Source organism: Echinops telfairi, unplaced genomic scaffold (assembly GCF_000313985.2).
Source record: "Echinops telfairi isolate 266 unplaced genomic scaffold, ASM31398v2 ScPeMD7_6;HRSCAF=24_1, whole genome shotgun sequence".
In the NCBI taxonomy this organism is placed as follows: Eukaryota; Metazoa; Chordata; class Mammalia; order Afrosoricida; family Tenrecidae; genus Echinops; species Echinops telfairi.
This window is the reverse complement of record NW_022103903.1, coordinates 19,376,711-19,387,915: the sequence shown is the minus strand read 5'-3', so window position 1 is coordinate 19,387,915 and position 11,205 is coordinate 19,376,711. Positions and strand designations below refer to the sequence as shown.

Here is an 11,205-nt window from a genome sequence, read left to right as displayed (position 1 = left end):
TCTGATACGTAGCTCCGATACGTAGCGATGCAGACAGAAGCGTGTACAATATGAGCCAATCAGTGGCAGTAATGACAGAGCATGTGCTGTTACGCAAAAACTGCGATAGAGTGAAGCCGCGGAAGTCGAAGCGCGAAGTGGCGAGGGTTCACTGTACTCTGTTATCTTCCAAAAAGAAAAAAACTAACTGCCCACTGGGGAGGTGGGCAAAGGAACTGATTGGTAGTTTCACAAGTGCAGAAATCCAAGTGCCCAATAAACATAAGAGAAAATATTCCCAATCATTAGCCATAAGAGAAATGCAAATTAAAACAACAATGAGATACCACCTAACACCCTCAAAGACAGCCCAATTCAAAAAATCAGAAAACAACAAGTGTTGGAGGGGCTGTGGTGAGACAGGAACTCTCATCCACAGCTGGTGGACCTGTAGGTATATACAGTCACTATTGAAATCAATTCGGCAATATCTAAAACAGATGGAAATTGAACTACCATAGGACCCAGCAGTCTCCCTACCGGGCATATACCCAGAAGAGGCAAGAAACAAACCACGGCCAGCTATCTGTGCTCCAATGTTCATTTCAGCACAGTTCACAATCGCAAGGAGTTGGAAACAACCCAAATTTCCATCAACTGACAAGTGGATTAAAAAACTGTTACAAAAAAACAATGGAGTACTACGCATCGTTAAAAAGCAGTGATGAACGAATGAAGCACATTGCTGCATGGGAAGAACTGGAGGAAATCATGCTAAGCAAAGTAAGCCAAGCACAAAAGGACAAGTACAACATGTGTCAGCTGAGGTAAGCTTTAAAAATAAAATGAAAAAGGGGCATAGTGGAAAAGCTACGTTTACAGACATTCCTGGGGTGAGGAGCAGGTAGTATGGCAGGGGCCAGACAAAGTCCAGTGATCCATATGGTAGCCAACTAGTGGGCACACAGGACACTACCTGAACCAAGAGGAGGGTATTGTTTATATGTTCACAGGGAAAGAGGGACCAGAGTTCAACCCAGTGCTCCAAGATGTGAATGAAACATGCTGGCATGGAGTAGGGAACCAGTGGAGAGGTCTGAGAGGTCAGCCCCAATCCCAAATACATGAACACCTGTGCCTCTCCCCAGAAGAATTTATCCCAGAGGACAGCACTGAATCTGCAGTTCCAGGAGAGGGTCATGTCTGATCAAAGCACACGGGAGCAAATGAAGGGGGAGGAAGAGAGAGTGGAGCACATCTTGGCCCACCAAGCCTTAACGACAAGATTCCCACTCAGAGCAGCCAGTCCACAGAGAACACTATATGGCCGGCCCCACTATGAGACACGACATCCCTCACTGACCCATAGCCCTACAGGGGACAACACTGGAGACACAGTGTGGGAATTCCGCCCGATCTGATCCACCAGGCTGAGGCAAAACACTAAGGGGTTGCAACAGAGCAGCAAAGGAATGGAGCGGCGAGGTCTCCAGGGAATGCTGAAGGTGGACTTTGGGGCCAGGGCATGGCACCCCAATAGACTTGACTGGAAAACACCCCTAAAGGCCAACAAACAGTCCTTGTACTAACTACAAGCTTTTCTTTCTTGTTGTTGTGTTTTGTTTTTGTAATTGGCTTGTTGTTGTTTTGTTTTATTGTGTTGCTGGGTTTGGCTGTATTGTTTTTGTGCATGTTATTATCTCCGCAGGTCTGTCTAAATAAGATAGGCTGGATGCACAATCTGGAGGAGAAAACAACGAGACTGACATTTCCGCAGGTACATGGGAGAGGGGGAGGTGGGGGGAAAGGAAGTGGTGTTAACAAACCCAGGCACAAGGGAACAACAAGTGATCCAAATTGGTAGTGAGGAGGGTGTAGGAGGCCTGGTAGAGCGTGACCAAGGGTAATGTAACCGAGAGGAACTACTAAAACCCAAATGAAGGCTGAACATTGTTGGGAGCCGGTAGCCATTAAGGCCTTAGCCTCAGCCTGAGCCGAACTTGGCTGCTTCCTAGTCTTTCATTTGCAAAACCTGTAAGGCCCTGCCTAAATTCCTGCCTCCGCGTTCCTAGCTACGTGCTCTGTAGCACGGGCAGTTGTAAAGTTGACCTTTTCACCCATTGGTTAATAATGCCAGGCGCTCATTGGACTAAGATGGACTTTGCTTTACATCTGATGGACCTTAATCTGCATGCAGGACGTCTTTGAGAACTAGCGCGCGCCCTTTTACCTACAGCTGATTGGTTAACGTTCTTATGCTTCATTAATGTACCTGTTGGATTGGATGCTGTGTCGCACACCTTATTAAAATATGCACCTCCCAGTTCCCCCTTTTATATACCCCAGCTTTGCCCAAATAAATGAGCTTGATCAGAGTTTTGTCTTGCTCCACGCCCCAGTGTCTTCTTTTCTCCATCCAGGTTCGTCTTTCCCCGCAGGGCCTTGCTCGTGCGTCCCGCAGGCCGGGACGCAACAGAACATGACAGTGGAACAAGAGGAAAGTAAAAGGAAATAGAGAAACGGTCTAGGAGACAAATTGCATTTACAGAGGTCTAAATAAAGGCATGTATATCTGAAAATATATTATATATGAGGATGGGGAAATACATCTATGGTCATATATGTATAGATTTAGTATTAAGGTAGCAGATGGATATTGGACCTCCACACAAGTACTCCCTCAACGCAAGAACACTTTGTTCTATTAAACTGGCATTCCATAATGCTCACCTTCCCGACAAAATCGCTGAAGACAAAGTGGGTGCATAAGAAAATGTGGTGAAGAAAGCTGATGGTTCCCAGCCATCAAAAGATATAATGTCTGGGGTCTTAAAGGCTTGAAGGTAAACAAGCAGCCATTGAGCTCAGAAGCAGCAAAGCCCACATGGAAGAAGCACATCAGCCTGCGTGATCATGAGGTGCAGAAAGGATCAGTTTTCGGGCATCAAACAACAACAAAAATCATATCATTTTGTGCTCACCTCCCTGATACAATCGCTGAAGACAAATGGGTGCATAAGCAAATGTGGCAAAGAAAGCTGATGGTGCCCAGCTATTAAAAGATATAGTGTCTGGGGTCTTAAGGCTTGAAGGTAAACAGGCGGCCATCCAGCCCAGAAGCAACAAAGCCCACATGGAAGAAGCACACCAGCTTGTGTGATCATGAGGTGTCGAAGGGATCAGGTATCAGGTATCATCAGAACAAATAATCATATTTTTGTGAATGAGAGGGAATGTGGACTGGGGACCCAAAGCCCCTCTGTAGGCAACTGGACATCTCTTTACAGAAGGTACACAGGGAGCAGACGAGCCCGTCAGGGTGCAGTGTAGCAATGATGAAACACACAACTTTCCTCTAGTTCCTAAATGCTTCCTCCTAGACCACTATTATGACCCCAATTCCACCTTACAAATCTAGCTAGACCAGAGGATGCACACTGGTACAGAGAACAACTGGAAACACAGGGAATCCAGGGCGGATGATCCCTTCAGGACCAGTGGTGAGAATGGCGATACTGGGAGGGTGGAAGGAGAGTGGGGTGGAAAGGGAGAACCGATTACAAGGATCTACATACAACCTCCTCCCTGGGAGACAGACAACAGAAAAGTGGGTGAAGGGAGACGTCGGACAGTATAAGATATAAGAAAATAATAATTTATAAATTATCAAGAGTTCATGAGGGAGAGGGCAGCGAGGAGGAAGGGGGGGGAAATGAGGAGCTGATGCCAGAGGCTTAAGTGGAGAGCAAATATTTTGAGAATGATGAAGGCAATGAATGTACAAATGTGCTTTACACAATTGATGTATGTATGGATTGTGATAAGAGTTTTATGAGCCCCTAATATAAGGATTAAACAAAAAAAGAGAACTAGCCAACAATGCAGCCTTTTTGGAGGTAACCTATAACTAAGAAACAATAGTATGGACGTAAGAACTTTAAGCTGCACTGAAAGTATTAGCCAAAAACAAGATTCCAGGAATTTATAGGATGCCAATTAAAATATTTTCCCAGCTGATAATTCACTGAATTCATTCACCAAATGCCAGAAAATTTGGAAGACAGGTACTTGGTCAACTGACTGTAAGAGACCCATATTTTTACCCATTCCAAATAAGGGTAATCCAAATGAATGCTCAAATTAGAGAACAATAGCATTAATATAACATGCAAGTAAAATTTTGCTGAAGATCATACAACCACAGTTGCAATGGTCCATGGACACGGTGCTGCCAGAGGCTAAGGCTGGGTTCAGAAGAGGACCTATTGTTGTGAGGTGCCATCAAGCTAGTTCCAACCCATAATGACCCTATGCACAACTGAATGAAAACCTGCCTGGTCCTCTGCCATCCTCACAATTGTTCCTATGCCTGAGCCTATTCTTGCATCCATCCTGTCAATGCATCTTGTCTAGGCCCTTATTCTTTCCTCTACACCTCTATTTATGCTGCCCCTCTCCAGGGACTGAGCTCTCCTGACAATACTTCCAAAGTATGGAAGACAAAATCATATTTTCTTTGCCTCTAAGTATGCCTCTAGCCATACTTCTTCCAAAACAGAATTGCTTGTCCTTTTAGCAGTCCACGGTCCTTTAAATATACTTCTGAGCACCACAATTCAAATGCATTTATTCTACTCCAGTCTTCCTTATTCAATCACCAACTTTTACATGTATGTGCAGCAAGTGAAAATACAATGGCTTGGGTCAGGCACACCTTAGTCCTCAAAATCACAGCCTTGCATTTCAGTACTGTAAAGAGGTCTGGCACAGCACATTTACCCGATGCAACTGGTGCTTTGATATTGTGACTGCTGCTTCCATGAGTATTGATTGTGGATCCAAAAAAGACAAAACCCTGGACAGCTTCAATCTTTTTACATTTATTATGTTGCTATCTATTGGTCCATTTGTGATGATTTGGGTCTTCTGTACCTTCAGTCATAATCCAATATAATTCATACTGAAAGGCTACAACCCTTGATCTTCATCAGATAGTGCTACAAATCCTCACTTTCAGCAAGCAAGTTTGTGTCATTTCCATATCACCGATTATTAATATGCATTTGCCCAATCCTGATGCCACATTCTTCTTTATATTGGCAAGCTTCTGTGATTATTTGCTCAGCATGCAGATTGAATAAGTACGGTGAGAGGATACAATCGTGATGCACACTTTTCCTGATTTTAAACCATGCAGTATTCCCTTGTTCTGTTTACACAACTGCCTCTGGATCCATGTACAAATTTCCACATTAGCACAGTAGAGTGCTCAGGAATTCTCGTTTTTTAAAGTTTATCTTAAATAATTTTTCTTAAGGTTATCCATGATTTGCTATGATCCACACAGTTGAATGCCTTGACATAGTCAATAAAACACAAGTAAACGTATTTCTGTTATTCTCTGCTTTTAACCAAGAATCGTCTGGCATTAACAATGAAATCCCTTGTTCCACATCCTCTTCTAAATCCAACCTGAATTTTTGACAGCTCCCTGTCAATGTACTGTGGCAAACATTGTTGGATGATTTTATTTGCATGCAATTTTACTTGCATGTAATATCAATGATGTTCTATAATTTGAGCATTTTATTTGATCACCTTCTTTGAAATGGGCAAAAATATGGATCTCTTTGAATCATTTGGCCAAATAGTGGTCTTCCAAATACCCTAGCACAGATAAATGTGTGCTTCCAGTGAGTCACTGATTTGTTGAAACATTTTAATTGGTCTTCCATCAATTCCTGAAACCTTGTTTTTGACTAATGCTTTCAATGTAGCTTAAACTTCTTCCTTCAGCACACTGGTTCTTGTTCATATGCTACCTCCTGAAATGATGGAATATTGACTTGTTTTTGGTACAGTGACTGCGTATTCTTTCCATCTTCTTTTGATTCTTTCTGCATCACTCAATATTTTGCACCTAGAATCTTTAAATATTGCAACTCAAGGCTTGTATTTTTACTTGAGTGTTTTCAGTTTAAGATATGCTGAGTGTGTTCTTCCTTATTTGGTTTCTAACTAAATCTTTGCACATTTATTATAGTATTTGACTTTTGTCTTCTACAGTTGCCCTTTGAAATTTTCTTTTTCCTTTTTTTTCTCAAGGGAGATGCGAACGCAGTCCCCCACTACCACAAATTATGCAGTCGAGTTTCCCACATTTGGGGAAATCGCAGGGGTCAGCATATCGGAGTGCAATGGATAAGCCTCGCCCTGGGAAAACCACCTTTTTGTTCATTGTATCTCCCCTGCCAGGTAAGTATAACTCTTTGAAATTTTCTATTGAATTCTTTGATGTTTTTTAATTTCTTCAATGTACTTTAGCAACTCTACATTAAGAGTAAGTCTCATAGTATCTTCTCACATCCACTTTGATCTTTTCTTTCATTCCTGTCTTTTGAATGACTTTTTGCTTTCTTCATGAATGATGATCTTGATGTCCTCCCACAGCTTAGAAGGTATCCTATAATTAGTGTCCAACATGTCAAATCTTTTCTTGAGATGTTCTTAAAATTAAGATAGGGTAGACTGAAGGTCATACTTTGACTCTTGTGGGCTTATTTTTATTTTCTTCAGCCTTAACCTGAATTTACAGATGAGAAATTGACGGTTTGTGGAAAATAGGTATTTATTATGAAAATAGTAAATAGTAATATGAAAATAGGTATTTACTATGAACACTGTGTTAGTCTGGGTACTTTAGAGAAACAAATCCACAGAACTTCATGTATAAGAGAGAGTTTTATATAAAGGTTAAGTGCACATCAAGCAAACATCCCAACCCAGTGCTGCCCAAGCCCACAAGTCCAACATTAACCCATATGTCCGCCACCAATCCACAAAGTCCTCCTCCATCTTACAAAACACACACTATGATGCCAACTGTAGGAGGAAAGCTGAATCCGTGAACGTGTAAGCATCTCAGCGCTGGCAGGGGTCTTCATACGGCTCCTCCAGCACCCAGGACTGCATCATGGTAGGTCTATGTGGCTTCTTGTAGACGTCTTGCAGGAAGTGAGCCTTGCCAGCTAAAGCAGGGAAATGGCTAAGGCAGCTGCACCCTGGTCCAACCATCACAAAGCAAGAAACCCAAGAACTAGAAAGGCGAGGCTCACTGAGCCATTTATCTCTCCGCCCTTCAACTAACCCCACATGTGTTTATGGCCAGGTTGGCACAATAAACTTTAAATAATTCAAACACGTCTTTGGTTTTACAAAGTTTTATCATGCTATCTGTGGTTTTGTGTCCATCATCACATCCATATCTTCCATCTCCTATATCTTCCTCTTTGTTTCCACCTTATAATTATCAATGTATCTTGATTGCTTGCTTGATCAATTTCCAACTGAAGTCATTGGTACAATTCGTTAACTTCTTCACCAGTAGTAGTTGTGGTTTGTGTATAAATTTGACTGATAGTTATGTTGATTGGATTACCTTGAAGGCAGACAGATAAAATCCTATCACAGGCAGCATTGCACTTTAGGATTGTTTTTGCAATGTCCTTTATGATAATTGTAGAATGCCTCTTGATTGTGTCATTCCTGGCATAGTGCATCATATGATTCCCTGATTCGAAATGGCCATTTCCATTGACTAATATTTAGGATACCAATATTTATGGATCTCATTTACTTTTTGAGGACTTCCAATTTTCTTATATTCATATTTCACACATCCCAATTTCTGACCACTAGCAGATTTTTGCAGCTGTTTCTTCTTAACTTGAGTCTTGCCTCATCAGCAAATGAAGATGTTTGAAGGCTTCACTCCAAAAGGTTCTGCTCCATTCATGACACCATAATCAACTTTACTTTGAGAAAACAGATGCACTTCAGGAAAATTTCAAGTGGCCTCCGACTCAAGGAACCCATTCCCAGGCACTATCTCTGACAATGCTCTCCTTCCATACATTAGACCATCAGTATCTGACAATATTTTGAAGCTGTGCTTGAGGTTTTCAGTGGGCAGCTGATTCCATATTCGTTCATTGCCTGAAAGCACCCCTGACACCTGTCCACTTTGAGGGACCCTGGTGGCATTTGAAATATGTGACATAGCATCTTCACAGCAACACACAAACCACTGCAGTACAAAAAGCTGACAGAAAAATAGTGGGATATTTATATTATAGTTCATAAAGCAAGTGACAATGAAATATTCCTCAATATTTTCAGAGGACAACAAATGATTGAGAATCAAAATGATATACAATTTCTCAAAAGCAATATACTATCCTATATGTGATATTAGCAATTATTCAACTAGACACTCTTTGCTAAGGGTAGGGTTGGAGTTCAACCTACCAATCAGTTTGCAACTTGATGACATCTCCTTGGGAATATGGCCTTTTGTATAAGAAAGAGACTGAGCTGAGTAGCATCCTCTTTGACCCTTTGACTTCTGCTGGGCTAGATCTTGTGTCTGATTCCTCACTCTCCTGTTGTGTTGCCTGCCAATCTTGGGAGCCATCAGCAGACTACTGACAGTAGAGTCCTTCTGCTAACATCAGCTTCATTCACCTCTACATATGGCAGCCTGTTCCCCCTGCCACCTCTGTTTAATCATCCTGCTTCTTGTTCAGCAGCTTCCAAGGGTCAGAAGAAGCTTGATTTTAACCACACTGGACTTACCTACTTCTACAATTGTATAAGCCATTTCTCAATATAAATATCCTTCTACATACAAACACATCCAAGTGTCACTGGTTTTGCTTCTCTAGAGAACCCAGCCTAACACACTGAAATATACGGGAATAAGGCATTCAAAGTTCAAAAGGAAAATCCAATTCAGGTTTCAAATTCTTTACAAACTAAACAATAATGTGAGGGGGGAAAAGATAATTTAATACAAATCTGGACTCCAAATACTAAGTGTCAAACCTCTTTGGTTCCTTATCAAAATGAGAGAATAGACTAAAGAAGATGGAAAAGTAGGAAACAGAGTAGCTATCACAGGAAATCAGAAATGGAAAGCTCAGTGTGTTAGATTGTGTTCTTTAGAGAAGTGAAAGCTGTGAAACTTAATATGTGTTCATATATAAAAAAGGATTTATATCAAGAAATGGCTCACACAGTTTTAGAAATATACAAGTCCAGCTGGGTTGGTTCAAGTCAGGGTTCTCCTGAATCAAGTAGCTATGAAAGCCAATGAAGACCGAAAAGTGGATGAAGGGAGACGTCAGACAGGGCAAGATATGACAAAATACCCATTTATAAACTATCAAGGGCTCATGTGGGAGGGGGTAGTGGGGAGGGAGGGGAAAAATGAGGACCTAATGTCGGGCGTTTAAATGGAGAGAAAATGTTTTGAGAAACGATGTACAAATGCGCTTTACACAATTGATGTGTGTATGGATTGGGATAACAGTTGTATGAGCCCCTAATAAAATGTTAAAAAAGAAAAAAAAGTTAAGCAGACCATTTATGAAAGATTAGCCACTGAAAAGATCAACAACAATGGAATGTTTTCTAATATAGTGATGGAAGATGAGCTTTTCAGGTTAGAAAGGACTCAAAATATGATTAAGAAGAGTTGTCACTTAAAAGTAGGGTCTACCTCAATGACATAGATAAAGTTTGTGGTTCCCTCATTTGCTGGTGGAAAATTACTCAAAATGAGAAGAAACACTGTGAACATTTATTAATAAATAGAACTTAGAATATAAAAAGTATGAATCTAGAAATATTGTATGTCATACAAAATGTAATAGTATGCATAGAGATCAGCACACTAGGCGTTGGTGAGTTAAAATGGATTGGCATTGGCCATTGTGAATCAGACATTCATATAGTTTACTATACAGGAAATTGAAGATTCAAGAGGAATGGCATAGCAATCATCATCAAAAGAAAACATTGCAAGATCTATCTTAGAATATTGTGTTATCTGAGATGGGGTAATAACAATAGGCCTACAAAGAATACTAAATAAAAGGACTATTATTCAAATTTATACACCAATCTCTAAAGCCAATGATGAAGAAAACTAGATACTCTAGAAATGTTTTCAAAAATTGACAAAACATGTAATCAAGATGGATTTATAAATTCATGTAAATGTGAAAGCTAGAAACAAAGGGGAAAGAATAGTTGTTGGGAAATATGGCCTTAGTGATAGAAATGATGCTGAAGATTGCATGAAATAATTGTAAGACACTAATAGCTTCTTTAAGGCAAATATCTTTTCAACATCATAAATGACAACTATGCATGTGGATCACACCACATGAGATGCACAGAAATCAGACTGCCTAATTCTTTGAGGATAGACAATAAAGAAACTCAGTATCATCAGCCAGGAGACAACTACAAGAAGCCATCAATTGTTCATTTGCAAGTTCAAATTGAAGCTGAGGAAAGTTCAAACAAGTCCACAAGAGTAAACTTATTACTACCTTGAGTTTTCCCACTAGAATTTAGAAACCATTTCCAAGAATAAATTTCACACCTTGTACACTAATGAACAGAAATAAGAGGATCTGTAGGATGATATCAAGAATATCATATATGTGGAATGCTAATTAAAAAAATAAAAAAGAAAGAAAGAAAAATGGATTCTAGAAGAAACTCTAAAACAAGTTCATGAATATAGAATGGTTAAAGCAACTGAAGAAAGATGGAGTTAAAGAGCTAAGTAGAAAAATTTAAAGGACAGCTAGAGATGATAAATGATTATAATGAAACATGCAATGACCTGGGGTTAGAAAATCAAAGGAGAACATGCTCAACATTTCTCAAGTTGAAAGATCTGAAGAAACAATTCAAGACTTGAATTGCCATATTTAAGGATACTATGATAAAATTCTTGAATGAAGCAGGAAGCTTCAAAATCAGATGGAAGGAATATATAAAGTCACCGCGCCAAAATAATAGGTAAATGTTCAGCCTTTTTCAAAGGTAACATATGGTCACGAACCAAAGGTACTAAAGGAAGATATCCAAGATAAGTGTAAGCGTTGGCAAAAAAAAAAAAATACATGAATTAATAGAATATTAATTAAATTTTTCCAATAAACAAATGCAGCACTGGTAAATTTTAAGAGAAGTAGCTAAAAATGAGAAAGTGATTGCAGTTAGAATGTGTAGATACTGGTGGCACAAAAAATGCCGAAATCCACTTTTAGTACTATTTTTAAAGTAAACAAGCGGCCATCTAGCCCAGAAGCAACAAAGCCCACATGGAAGCAGCACACCAACATGTGTGATCATGAAGGGCCAAAGGGA

At 40.1% G+C, this 11,205-nt stretch overlaps 1 non-coding gene across 1 annotated transcript; it reads right to left on the bottom strand.

The window, feature by feature from the left end:
- Positions 1–6,081: 6,081 nt before the first annotated feature.
- LOC115868098 lies at positions 6,082–6,242 on the bottom strand. The gene has a single exon (XR_004045409.1). It is a non-coding gene; the product is annotated as a U1 spliceosomal RNA (small nuclear RNA).
- Positions 6,243–11,205: the final 4,963 nt, after the last annotated feature.